This window comes from Chiloscyllium punctatum, chromosome 28 (genome assembly GCF_047496795.1).
Source record: "Chiloscyllium punctatum isolate Juve2018m chromosome 28, sChiPun1.3, whole genome shotgun sequence".
NCBI classification, from domain to species: Eukaryota; Metazoa; Chordata; class Chondrichthyes; order Orectolobiformes; family Hemiscylliidae; genus Chiloscyllium; species Chiloscyllium punctatum.
Genome location: NC_092766.1, coordinates 60,184,075 through 60,199,359, shown reverse-complemented (window position 1 = coordinate 60,199,359; position 15,285 = coordinate 60,184,075).

Sequence of the window (15,285 nt, the reverse complement as noted above, 5' to 3'; positions counted from 1 at the left end):
CTCACCCAGTAAAGAGCAGACAGACGCCACTCTGTCCTTGTAACTCACCAAGGTAAGATGACACTGAAACCAGTCTGTCAATGCTTCTCACCCAGGGAAAAGAAGACTGATCCGACTCTTTCAATTTAACTTATGCAGGGAAGAGAAGATGGACTGCATTCTGTCTGCGCAACTCAACCGGGCAAGAGCTGAATTATACCACTTTTCCAATGCAACTCACACAGGGAAGAGCAGACTGACCCCAATCTGTTTATATAACTCACGCAGGGAAATGCAGTCTGACACACTCTGTCAATATCACTCACTCAGGAAAGAACAGACTGACACCACTCTGTCAATTTAATTCGCACAGGAAAGAGCAGACTGACACCGCGCAGTCAATGTAACTCACTCAGAGGAGTGCCGGTTGACTCCCATTTGTCAATGTAGCTCTCACAAGGATGAGCAGACTGACCCCAGAGTGCGTCAATAACACTTCTACAGAGAAGAGCAGACTGACTCAACTCTGTCAAATTAATTTGCCAAGGGAAGAGCAAATTGACCTCACAATGTCGATTAAACCCACCTGGAAAGAGCAGAATGACTCCACTCTCCCAAAATAACTGACAAAGGAAAGAGCAGACAGACCTCAGTTTTCAAATGTAACTCACCCATGGAAGAGCAGACCGTCCACACTCTGTTTATGTAACTCAGCAAGGGCAGAACAGTCTGACCCCCATTTTGTCACTGTAACTCGCCCAGGGAAGAGCGTAATGACTCCACTCTGTCGACGAAAACCCGCCCAGGGAAGCGCACACTGACTATAATCTCAAAATTTAACGTAAACAGGGAAGAGCAGGTTGATTTCACTTTGTCAACGTTACTCACCCAGGAAAGAGCAAACTGACTCGAATTTGTCAGGATAACTCACCAGGGAAGAACGGACCGACCCAAATCTCTCAATGTAACTCATCCGCAGAATGACAAGAGCAGAATGACACAACTCTGTCAATGTAACTCACACAGTGAAGTGCAGCATGACCCCACTCGGTCACTATAACCCACCCAGGAAAGAACAGATTGTGCCCACGCTGTCAATGTAACGTGCGCTGGAAAAAGCAGACTGACACCACGCTGTCAAAGTATCTCGCCAGGGAACAGCAGACTGACACCACGCTGTCAAAGTAACTCGCGTAGAAAAGAGGGGACTGACCCAGCTCACTCAATGCAACTCACCCAGAGAAGAGCAGATTGACCTCACTCTGACAATGTAACTCAGCCAGGGAAGTGTAGGGCGTCAATGATGCTCGACCATGAAAGAGCAGAGTGATGCTAACCTGTCAATGCAATTCACATTGGTAAAAGCAGTATGACCCCACTGCATCAATGTAAATATCCCAGGAAACAGCTGCCTGACCCTACCCTGTGAATGTAACTCAGCCACGAAATTGCAGTCAGACACCATTCAGTGTATCTAACCCAGAGAGGACCACAGTGACCCCACACATTTCAGTATAACACACCCAGAAAAGACCAGACTGACCCCACATCATTAATATGATTCACCTGCTGATGAGCAGAAGGACCACATTTTGTCAATGTTACACGCCCAAGCGAAGAACAGGCTGGCCCTATTCTGTCGATGTTATGCATTCAGTGAAGGGCAGACTGAACCCACTCTGTCAATGTAACTTACCCTGCGAAGAGATAACTAACCCCACTCATTCTGTTTCGCTTACCCAGATTGAAGCAGACTGATACCACTCAATCAATGTATCTCACCCATGGAAGTACAGACTGCCCCACTCTGTCAATGTAACTCATTCAGGGAAGAGCTGACTGACCCCACTCTGTCAATGTCACTAACTCACGAAAAGCAGACTGACGCCAAGGAAACGCAGACTGACGTTACTCTTCATATGTGCCTCAAACAGAGAAGAGCAGATTGACATCACTGTGATGATGTAACCCACATAGTGAATACCAGACTGACCCAAAACTGTCAACGTGACTCTCCGAAGGAAGAGCAGACTGACCCATCTCTGCCAACGTCACACATCCAGAAAAGAGCAGACTGACGCCAATTTGTCAATGACACGCACTCACGGAAGTGCAGACTGATCCCACTCTGTCAATGCAACTCGACCAGGGAAGACCAGACTTACCCCACTCTGTCAATGTGACTCACACGAGTAGGGCAGACCGCCTCATCTCTGACAATGCAACTAGCCCTTCGAAAAGCATACTGAAACCACTCTGTTTAATTAAATTTTTCAAGGAAAAGCTGACTGAACCCATTCTGTCAACGTAACTCGCCCAGGGAAGAGCAGAGAGACCCCACTCTGTCAAGGTAACTCTCCCAGGGAAGAGCACACTGCAGCACTCTGTCAATGATAGTAGCCCAGGGAAGAGCAGAATGACCCCACTCATTCAAGGTAACTTAGCAAGGGAAGAGCAGACAGTCCCACTCTGTTAATGTAACTCATCCAATGAAGTGCAGACTAACCCCATTCTGTCACTGTAACTCTCTCAGGGAAGAGGAGACTGACATCAATCTGTCAAGTTAACTCACCCAGGGTAGAACAAACTGACCCCACTCTGTCAATGTAACTCGCTCAAGATAAGGCAGATTGACTCCACTCTATCTATATAATTATACCAGGGAGGAACAGACTCACTCCACTTTGTCAATTTTGTGGATCTCTTGCAGGGAAAACGTTTTTCCTCATGTCACTTTTACTTCTCTTCCGCATGACTTTAATTCTCTGGCTATTCGGTCTCGAATCTTTCAGACGTTGGAGGAACTACACTAAATTATTTCCAATATGCGGATCCCTCATGACTTGGAAAGTTTCAATCAGTCCACCTGAGAGCCTTCCGCTCTCCAAGGAGATATGCCTGAACTTTCCAATCTACCTTCATTGCTGACATTCTGCGTGCATGGCAACATTCATGTCAGGCTCTTCAGCGCTGTCTCCAAACACTTCACTTCCCTTGTTCCTGAAGTTCACACTCAGAAATGCATTTGGAGAGTTTATTCAGAATCGAATTGCGCGGGCGAGCAACCTGGAGAAAAGAAAAAGCTTGCTTTCACTTTGAACAAACATTTCCGTTTACAATATTCGCGGTAATCGCAATTCGAGCCAATTCCTTTGTCAGAGAGTCCGATTTCTTTCATCGAAATTCCGTTTTGAGCAAATTGATCTGACATTTTTTAAACATTGAAGTCAAGAAACGAGGGCTTGTTTAGCATTTGAACATAGAACATAGAACATAGAAGAATACAGCGCAGTACAGGCTCTTTGGAACTCGATGTTGCGCCGATCCAAGCCCAGCTAACCTACACTAGCCCACTATCCTTCATATGCCTATCCAATGACAGTGTAAATCCCCATAAAGAGGGAGAGTCCACCACTGCTACTGGCAGGGCATTCCATGAACTCACGACTGGCTGAGTAACGAATCTACCCCTAACGTCTTCCCTATTCCTACCACCCCTTAATTTGAACTCGCAACTGCTCGAATGTCTAGTTTATGGGAAAGATTAAGTGAGAACCGTACCCCAAGACCAACAGTCTCAGACTCCTGACTGCAGTGTTTGGGAAATTGAAAGGTGACCATGAACAACGTGTGGGACAATTGCAGCTTCCCTTCCTCCGAAGCACTGTGAGATTGACACTGATATTCTTGAGGACATTTACTGACGTCAGAGAGTGGAATATTTATCGTTCCTGCAAAATCGGAATTCAAATATCATCTCGGTATAAGGGTGATGAGAAAGATTAATTTGAATGTAACAGAAATTGTGAACTACATTCGAGCCAATGAAGAGCCTACGATTTTCTGTTATCATTTCTGATGCATTACCAATTGCATTCCTGGCCCAGTGCTGCTCCACAAGGAGCTCAGGAAAGCGAATTTAGTTTCTTTGAAACCAAGAACATTAAATTGCTCATGATCGAAATGCTGGAATACAGACAGTCACTTGTTCGGTCATTGTATTTGCATTTGTGATTATATTGGTGAAACATGTCTGAGTACATCTGAATAGGAATCAGTTCTCGGCCCCAACGATTGTGAGTACCAAAATAGTTTCTTTCTCGTTGTGTCTGAAGTAGGTACGAGGATAACTCCCGGATACACTATGTGACATCTCGACTGGAATCAATCACTCCAGTTCAGAGCAGAATGTATAAAAGAAAAACATAAAGGACGAGAAGTGAGTGGCTAAATCAATGAAGTGGAGGCAAGCAGGACGAGGGAGACAAAAGAACAGACAAATAAACTGACAAATGGAGTAGAGAGCAAGAAGACAATTGCAGCCAGGCAAATAGAGTGTGGAGAAGCGGAATAAAAATCCCACGACAATCCGACTTCCTTTATAATCATTTCTCATTGGGGCACAATCAATTCCTTTAATCCTGTGCAGCATGGAGTTCATGACTGTGGGCTCGTAGCATATTGGTAGCACATCTGATTCCAGCTCAAAAGTGTGCATCTTACATTACGTCAGGGTCATACTGTGTAAGGGCAGCTCCACCCCCGCACCTTCAATAAAGGTAGAGTCTGTGTTCTGGGCCTGCTGGTCCATCATGCTTTTGGTTGCATGGAACACGTTTCTTTCACTTTATTATGGGAACAATGTGCCTGTGATGTGGTCTATCCATTGTTTGAGTCAATGCTCAGTGCCTCAAACGTGGGAAGTGAAACACAAAACGGATCTTCATGGGGTTCAAAAAGACAGCCGCCTCCTACTGCGCAGTTGCTTCGTTCAGATTATAACATCGCTTTCCTAATTACGTTATAGTGAAGTTTTATCACTTCACCCACACACAAACAAATTTATTTCAAATTTATCGAAAGATTCCCACTCGATCTGTTAAAGTAGGTGCTTTTGATTTCAGAAAGAAATGTTTTCTGACAAATAGCAACCATTTTCCTCTCACAGTTAGAATGAACTTTATTCAACAGGATGAGAAGAAATTGCCGTCCCACCGCTCTTCTTCACATTAACAGTGAGACTGAATTCATAAACTAAATCAGTAAAATACAATGGCAGACAACGAGTACAGTTCCAATTTTGGGTGATGCTGTCGTCTCAATGTTGTTATCTGAGTGACAGACAACCTCTCCAAGGGGAAAAAGGTCACGTGGCTTATTGCAAGGACAAGAGAATAATGAGTCTAAAGTCAGAAAACTGAAACTAGCACAATACTGGAATACCAGAAATATCTAATCAAAACACGTTAATAAAAGCCTTTGAAAACAAATGTCTTTGGGTCCACGCTCTGTGTCTGCGCAGAAGTGCAGAAGGAGGCTGTTAAGCCCATCGTGTCTGCTCAGCCATTCCTTGAGATCATCAATTGTCTAACAAATCTCAAATACACTTTCCAACCTTTGATGCACTTCTCGAACTTGCTCACTTTAGCGCCTATTCGAATTAAATTTTCGAGATGTGGATGACTGCAAACATCTGTCCAAGTTGACGGGAGATTGAATACTGTGAAAAAAATCTACAAAGCAATTCCTAGAATTTAATCCATTGAAGTGTCAACATAATGGACAGATCAGAGAGCGAAAACGTCACTTCCATTTCTCTTTACACAGATAGTCCTTCCCGATTTGAATATCTGCAGGATTTCGCTTTAATATTGAGACATTTCTATGGCACGAATCGTCCTTTATTCCACAAACATGTGGCCTACCGAAAACGATTTTAATTCAGATTAAACTTGCTTAGCATCCTTTTCCCCAAACTGATGTTCCAATGCTTGCTGTTACATATCTATAGAAACTGTTCCAGCTGAGGTTGGAGCTACCAGCCTGATGTCCCAGTGCTCCCTGCTTCATGTAAATTGTAGCTGTTCCAAATAAGGTTGGAGGTCTGAGCATTGAAATTTCACACACCACTAAACTCTCATAGAGGTCGTGCGCTTTCAATCATTGCACCACAGTATCAACATGCTCCACGTGGTGATTCCCGTCCCCATTTCCAGTTGGATCTTTGCAGCTGCGCCGCTCACTTTCTCTGCATGCTTTATTGACATTGTATCCATGAGGACTTAATCATATTATTAATCACCGCCCAATCAAATTTTGTATAACTCTTAGTTTCCTTATATTTCATTGCATGTACATATTGCAGCCGTTCCAAAATCAGAAAATAATGGAAACCGCGATACGATCAAAATGACATTGTTTGATACATTCTGATGAACTGCTGCTTAGCAAAGGTCATGTTGTTATGAAAAATCACCGTTAGTTTCTGTGTGGGAATGTGATTTGTGGTCCTGAAGTTGAAACTGTTCACTGTGCAAATTTACAACAACAGATCTGAATTTTAAAATGTTTTCATAAAGATATCATTCACATGAAAATATTAAGCCTTCTTCTGTCAACCACACGGCCACTCTCACAAAACGAATCCTATGTTAATTGCATTCCCCTGTGAATAAATGTTTATTAAATTATTTCTAATTGTTATCACTGCATTAATCAGCGTTTATTAATTCAACGTTTAGTTTCAGTCTTTGCAGTTAACACGCTCAGTGATCCAGTTTGTCCAACAGTTGGAACCGATTTATCTCCTGTGAGTGTAAAGAGAGGGAGTGTGCTTCCCAGTACTTCTGCCTGTTTGCTGCTCAGGGTCAGTCTCACCGGTGGCGAGCAATAATGGAAAAAATGACCAACGTGTAATTAAAATGGACCGAATGTACTGAGGATGCTGGAAATCAGAAAGAAACACAGAAATTGCTTCAATAACTGAGCAGTTTTTACAGTATGTGCAGACAGGAATCAGAGTTAACGTGTTCAGTTCTGTCAGACTTCCTTCCACAGCTAGAAAAATGTTAGATTTTAATACAGGTTGTGGGGAGGGTTTAAGAGTAAAAGATAGGTGGAGATAGAGCCCAAAGAGGTAGATGTCATGGACACTCAAAGGAATGTACAGCACTCATTCTGGGAGAATGAATGTCTATTAGTGGATAATTGGAGGCAAAATATGGATGGTGTGAGATAGCAGACCCTGTGACAACACAGCCTTTTGTGACAATGCGTCAAACCTTTAAATTGTTCAACTCAGTACTGAAGTAGACGGCGGTAGAGTAACCAAGTGGAAAATAAAGTCTTGGTCTTCCAGCATTTTTTAAACCAGTGTGTATCTCCTTCCTTGTGTATTCCAACTATCTCCTCCTGCAAGTTGTCTGCTCTGATTGGGCACTTTGCTTTCTCTCAGCTCCTACCCACCCTACATTATAAGTGTCCCCTTTATTTTGAGGTGTCGCTCTGTGCTCTTCCTATATAGATGAATTACTGCCGCCTCCAATTTTACAAGTTTCGTCTGAAACTTGTCTGTTGGCTGGAGCAATCTTCTCACACTCACTTCCTTCACTATCCTTGATGCAACCCATCTGCTCGAAGTCAATATCACATGTTAGTGTTGACAGTCTGTCCAAAATGTTCCTATCATGTCAGTCATCCCTCTAAAGTAAAATGTTTAACCACAAGTTTCTGCGGAGGGCAACTTCTAGTATCCAGCTGAAATATGAACACATGAAATCCAAAGTTGGATTATGCATCTGTCAAACTGTCTGATATTTCAGGCAGGATCCGAACTTCACAGTGAACGATGCTTAAATACGTAACAACTGTTTATGACTTCGGAGACAGTGTGGGCTGCACGTGCTGGAGATCAGAGTTGAAAAGTGTGGTTGTCGAAAAATGTAGCTTCACCAGCTGCGTTTTTCAACCACCACCATCGTCGTTGTGTATAGGCTTGACCGCCTATGCATTGTCAATATGTGAATATTTATGTGTGAAACTGTGTATGCGCGTATGTACATAGATTTTTAGACATTTATATTACACTGTTTCATTATAGTTACATTATTAATGCTCTCCTGATGCGCTGCAAATCTACCAGTTGCTGGTTCCTGAGAGAAAGCCACCTTTACTTCATTGGGGGAATAAAAGGCAAGTGCAACGGCCAGATATTCAACGAATTTTCACATCTTTTAAAAAATCAGGTGCCATGAAGCCTTTGGCATCAATAAAACTGATCAGGATCATAGAGTGCGAAAATTCACTTCTTTTTAGAGAATGACTATGGTGGGGTCTGCAGCAAACAGAATGGAAGCCTGAATGGTCTGATTATTAACATTACAGGAGAGAAATGAGGAGAGTACCCCTGCAGGTCTCAAAGACACACTGAAAACCTTTCTTCCTGTGTGTTCTGTTTTGGTATGATCAATGAAATATATGTTCTCTGAAGCGGAGAGGTAGTGTTGCGAGTTTTCAGTGTGGGACTGACGTGATCTGGTGATCCTGAAAACTGAGAACAGAAAGAGCCGGTATATACAGAGGGCTTTCTCATCATCTTTGCATTACATGTTCTAGTCACATCTCCCTCTGGTTTTATTGATTCGGTTTTTGATGTTGAATCTCTCCTGTCCTCTTCTGTGTCACTAAGTTTATTTTTGGTACTTCATTTCTCCAGCACCCGCTGGCCACTTTAAATGTATCTGGATTCATTTCAGGCCTGGTCTGTCTCTCACTTTTCTCTATTTTCATAATAGGTCATCGATCAGAATACTTCACTTCATTTCTCTGCAAACAGATGTCACTGGAGCTGTGGAATGTTCCCATCATTCTGAGAGTGCAAAGAAAGACTTCTGTAAAAAGCACAGAAGTGAAATTCTGTGACACATTGTGAGGCAGATTTAATTCACTGACACAAGCAACAAGGAACAAGACAGAAGAAGTGCTGATGAGTCGCCTTTCACTGGTTGGGTGCATCTTCTTTAATGTTCTCGTAGTTAGCACGGGGTTTTCTGCACTGTGATCTTGGTTTAAAATCCAGATGGAGAATGACTCCATGTTGTTGATTTGAGAGTAATCACAATCGGCAGGAGTTCTTAACGGAACGAGACCTGTTGCTGGGTGGTTCTGGAGAGGGACTGACAGTAGGTTTAGCCATGAATGACCTCTCTCTTCAGTTTTAATATTACGAAATCTATCGGAAGAGGAGTGAAAGAGCCGTGATGAGCTACAAAGCATGAATGGGAAAATGACTCACGAAATAATTAGTCAAATATATTGATGTGTCGCAATTTATTATTTTCTTTTGGAACGAAGAAATCACAACTGCTTTTTCAAAGTAGCACAGTAGTTTCTGGCTTTTACTGATGTTGTAATTCCACTGAAGGCATAATGTAGTGACTTGAATCCAAACCTGCTGAGAAGATTTCTCATCCTTCACACCAACCATGCAGTCGGTGGACTAGATCAGATGTCACCTTCTGCTGTGCAAGCACCATTGGCGCTGTGTAATGAGGTGGCTGAGAGGTTAAAGCAATGGCCTCTTGGTCTATTGCCCTTGGCACGTGTGGGTTCTAATCCCACTCTCGTCGCTTTAGTTGAGTAGTAGCGTTTTCTTTTGCATGACTTGCTGTTGAAGTCAACTCTCGAGACTCAGAACTTGAGAACTAATTAGTTTATTACACGATATATCATGGGGAATTTACCATCCTCACTGTGGCTCGAGGTTATTCCGAAGTACATCAGGATTGTAGAGAAAAATCAGATGGGAGTTGATCGTTAATTACACCGTTTGGTATGCTTACAAGGTGGTTTGAAAATAGAGGTTAGTCATTAAGGTAAAAGCTAAAGCACTATTTTGATTTTCACATGTGCGCAGAGCAAATGGTATCACCATTTCTTCCAATTGCACAGGTTGCTAACACTAAGCAGAGAAGTACCTAATTAGCTGAATGGCCATGAAGTGGCAATAACTCGTGAGCGAAGTCGGACGAATTGACAAGTCTATGTCAGCTGGACTGGTTCTACAGCACGCACTGAACATTCATCAAAGAGAGCAAACATGATCTCGATACTTCAGGAAGCTAAGGTCTACCTCACATTTGCTCATAGTAAGGAACGCACAGCTTGCAGAGTTCTGGGTGCATAAAATGGTTTCTCAGCCGGGTGAGGAAAATGACTTCCAGGTAAACCATGTTAACTATCCCCAGCTATACCTCCTTTTGCAGGTCCAGGGCTTCAACAAAAGGAGGAGTGTATCCCGAACCAGGGGTTTGTCCGGAGGGGGAGGTTATATGTCAGACGGGTAACACTCGGACTCTGAGTTGATAGCCTCCTCAAATTCAGGGCTTGAAGGCCTCGGCTTAATGGTGACACGAGGTCTCATCAGGAAGATAACCTTAACTAATTGGGCTATAGGCGGGGCAGAGGGTAGCAGTAATGAGCTGCAGATAGCGCAGCATTATTTGACAAAAACAATCAGGAGCGTGATGACCACGAGGTCAATAACCAGCACTATGACACCATGAACAATGGCACTTCCCAAAGACCCGATCCACCCACTCATCTAGGTGCAAAGATCCAATGGAAGTTGGCAGTATGAAGCCTAGTGACTGTCTCTCGGATGTGATGGCGATATTTTGACTATCATCAGGGATATAGGTGCAACAGGCAGAGCCAACGAGGGCACATGTGCCCCCCTTCTCGGCCAGTAGGTAATCCAGATCCATCCAATTCTGGAGGGCAACCGTGCGAAGGGCAGCCATGTACAAATTAATCTCTTTCAAGGCTAAGGCTGTGTCATTGGTTACCTTCTCTTGGAGGGGTACCAGGTCCCTGGCTTCGACAGTCAGACTGGTGGCCCTGGAGAAACGGTTGGATACAGCTCGGCACTGCTCAAGTGCAGATAAAGCTCTTTTGGAGCAAGTCCTGAGCCGCTCGAATGGGGATGAGTGAAATTCTAGATGAAGGGGACTACGTACCCAAAATAGCAGCTCGGACACTGACAGCCAAAGGTCGGCCTTATGGCGCAACTGAAGTACATGACATTTTCGGTAGCTATACGGTCCGTTCGTGTGCCAGTCCAAAACGGTCTAAAACTGGTGTTACCTGAAGTCTTATTGGGGGTCTTCATGTTGAGTATAGACTTTGAGGTGAGGAGCAGGGAATAGTTGAAACTGCTGTATCCAGTAACCCACCCACCAGGAGAGTCCCTCTTAAAACACGTATTTCACAGAGGTCTGCCAAGCCCGGTGGCATTCGTAAGGACCCGGGCAGGGGGCGTTCGAGAGTGGTTGTACCAGGGCTGGAACTAGCCTTTGTTCTTGTCCAAGTAAAATCCGCTGAATTCCAGCGAGGACGAATATTATCAGTCTCGGCAATGCCCAATCTCGCGAACCCACTGGGAAGTCACTTTGTGGTCACCTCAGAAGACCGATTCCCTTCCAACCACCATTCAGCGGATTCAGATTCGTTGAATGGGATGGGTTGGAGGGGGATTCCCCTTGAGAATGAATGGGAATGTGAGCACATGCCCAGCAGAGGGAATGGTTAATCTCTTTTGCTTCGTTGTAAGTCATTTGCAGGAAGTTGTTAGTATGTAACTCGCGAATGATAAAATGCCCTGCTCTGTTCCCTTGGTCCCATTCAATCCCCATCAGGGTGTACAGAGCTAGGAGGGACACAGAGAAGAGGGAGACAACCACTCCCCAGATGGTACAGCCGACGGGCATGCTGGTGCTTCCGGTGTCTTTTGTTCAGTGGTTTTCTGGTCAGGTTATTGGGCGAAGGCACTGTTTTGCAACGGGTGGCGTGTGTCCACTCAGATAATCCTTCAATCTTGACAGCCGCTCAGGTCAATAGGAGGACAAGGTATTGGCCTTTCCATCTTGGAGAAAGAGAATTATTTTCAAATGATTTTATCATCGCATATTACCCTGGGTGGAACGGATGCATGGGGCCATCATCAGGCGCGGGAAGAGACTCATTGACCAACTCATGCTTGTGGGTGATGAGCTGGCACAATGATTTGGTATAATCGAGAGGGGACTCATGAGTGAGAAGCAGTGCCACATCTGCAGGAAGATTGGGGGGTCGGAGCCCCGGAGGAATCGGGCGGCCCATGAGTATTTCAAAGTGAGTTAGTCCCGTATTTCGATTTATTTGTTTCCAGAGTGTGAAGGGCTAGTGGCAATGCCACTGGCCAGGGCAAATCTGTACCCTGGATGACCTTGATTAAAGTAGATTAATTGGTGCCATTCATCCGTGCCACCATCCCTGAGGACTGGAGCTGATACAGAATGTGGTGTCTCCATGTAATACCCAAAATTTTACGAGCCCCTTTTGTATCCTCAGCGGTAACATGCGTCCCTCTGTCACTGTTAACACTATTCGGGACGCCACACCGAGGAATCATATCCTTGATGAGACTCTTAACCACTGTTCTAGCATCATTCTTACGAGTAGGGAAAGTTTCCAACCATTTGGAAAACATATCCAGTATGACTTGCAGGTATTTAGAACCCTGTTTGGCATATGGGCAAAATCAATCTGCAAATGATGAAAGTGTCCATCGGAAGTGATCATACTTGGCCAGTGGTTTAGCAATATTATTCTGTGAGTATATCAGGCATCAGAAAACTAGCACTTGTGCTGCCGTATGTATCGCTCCCTGTCTTCCTGTACGAGCAACTCCATAGATAACCAGTGCCAAAACAGACAGTTGTGATCGGGGCAGACGATTCTACCATCCTGGTGTTATATTAGTGCTAAGCCGCCTGATTCCTCAGTCCTTGTACGTAGACAACCATATTCCTCGGCCTGAGGGTCGTCCCGCTGAGTGACCAGTATCCCTTTCGCCGTTAGGTCGAAAGCGTCTTTTGACTTCCCTCTCTTGAGAACTTGCTAAACATATACAATCGTGGTTCAAGCTACTTGTTTGGCAGCTTGGTCATTACGTGCATTCCCTCGGGATATTGGATAGTCTGTAGCAGTATGGGCCGCACACTTAATCACAGCACTGCAGAGAGAAGCACTATAGCCTGCAGAAGGTTGTTGATGAGCAGGGCATGTTGCAGGGGTCGTCCAGAGGTCGTAATACATCCTCTATGTTTCCATAGGGCTCGAAAATCATAGACCACTCCAAAGGCATATCTGGAGTCCATGTAAGTATTAACAGACTTTCTGTCAGCTAGAATACCGGCTCGATTGAGGGTAAACAATTCAGCTGCTTGAAAATATATCCCTTCCGGCAATGCAGCTGATTCGATGGTATAAAAAGGTGTCCAGATCGTATATCCGGCCGACATTTGATGGTCCGAGGGTCGGAAAGAGGAACCATCAGTAAAGAGAATCATGTCTGGTTTGTCTAATGGGGTCTCAGAGACAACAGAGTGGGGGTTGACAACCTCTTGGACGACATTTAATCAGTCATGGTCCACCTCAGATGGATCATGGGAGTGTGGGAGAAGGGTGGTTGGGTTCAGCGCGGGTGCACGTTGCATAGTAAGGTTGGTGCGGGATGGTAAAATAACCTTGTATCCAGTTCTCCGTGATGTTGTAAAATATTGGGTTGCTGCTCAATTTAGCAGCAGGGAGAGCGAATGAGGCACAAAAACAGTGCACGGATAATCCATCACAACAAGGGTGGACTTTTTGATCATTACAGCGGCAGCCGCCACAGCACGCAAACAGGCCGGCATTCCCATTACATCAGGTGTTAAACTGGACAGAATAAAAGGCTACAGGGCGCCGGAGATCCCATGCATCTGTGTCAAAATGATGGACGCATACCCGTCTTTCTCGTGTACTTAAAGCTGAAATGGCTCCATATAGTTAGGTATCCCAAGAGCAGGAGCCGAAGCCAGGCATTGTCAAAGGCCCGTGACATCTCAGTCGTCCATGTCGCCCGGGACGGCTGCTTAAGTGAGGAAGCCTCACGGAGAGGAGCATAAACAGTACGATAGACTGGGATCCAGTGTCTGGAATGCTTCACTATGCCCAGGAAAGACAGCAGCTTAGTACGCATAGCAGGAGGATAGAATTTGACAATGGCTCCAACGTGATCCGGAGATCAATCTCTGAGACCGTGCGTAAGCTCGTATTCCAGATACTTTCTTCTGGCAGAGCTACATGTTCTCCAGTGAGAATTTATGTCAATCCTGAACCAGCCAGTGGAGCAGTGCTCCAGTGTCCACCATGCAAGCTGCAGGCAAGGCCGAGGCCACAGGCAAATCATTGACATATTGAATCAAGGTAGTGTGACCTGGCAGGCAGAGGTCCTTCAGTGTCTGTTGCATTGCAGAGTCAAACACAGTGGGGTTCTCAGTATACCCTTGGGAAATTCGTGTCCATGTATATTGGCGACAGCCGTAAGTAAAGGGAAAAAGGTACTGACTCTTGGGCACAATTTAATGGAGAAAAAGGCTATGCAGACGTCGATAACTGAAAATCAGATAGCGTTAGCTGGAAGGCTAGTAAGGATTGCATTAGAATCCGGAACCACTGGAGAGCAGGGAACAACAATAGCGTTAATCGCGCTCAGGTCCTGCACAAAGCTCCATCGGCCCAGTTTACGTAGTTTGGGTATGGGGAGTAGAGGTGTATTGCAGGGGCTCACAGTAGGGACCATTATGCCTTGTTGCAGGACGGAGTGAATAACAAGTTTAATCCCCTGGTCTGCAGTCGTTGACAGATTGTACTGTCTTATAGACGACAAGGTGGCTACTGGTTTGATAGTGACCGTGAGAGATGGAGCTGATAACACTAGGCCCGCATGATTGGAATGTTGCGCCCACAATGATGTAGAGAGAGCCTCAACCAGCACAGGACTGTCATACGTCGGGGAGGGCTGTGGTGTCCACAGGACAAAAGCCACGGGAACCAAGAAGGGACGACAAAGAATGCACGACTCCTCCGGTCCGAACTCAGCAACGTGCAGGGTTTCGATTGCAAGAAGCGATTGATCATTAGGGAGCAAAACATAAAGTAAAGAGGCAAAAAGATTTGAATAGATGTGCGCAAAACTTTATCAGCCAGTGAATATTTGGAATCTGGAACTCACTGCCTCTTAGTCTTGGAGCGGCAGAAACCCTCGTAACCTTGAGAGGTATTCAGGTGAGTATCTGTGATGTAAAAGGCATGTAAGGCCAAGTGATGACGATCGTCAATCACACGGTGCTTGATGGCTCGGCCTGCTCTGACGTCATCCATCGTATGGCATTTTCTGTCCTTACCTGTCACTTGGAAGACCGGGTACATTTACCCGGAGGTGCAGCCCTGATTATTATGGGGCTTCAAGATTTTTGTAAGGATTCGTAGCTCTGGTGAAGGGTGAAGTTATTGTTAGGATGTTTGGCGGATTTGGGGAGTTTCTTTACAGCCGTTTCCTTCCCTTTCTCGATGACATACTCAGGGCTGCTGAGATTTGTGTAAAGCGCTGCTGACCTGTGGAGTTTGGAGTTGATTTCATTTCCTTCCCACTGCTTCCAGTTG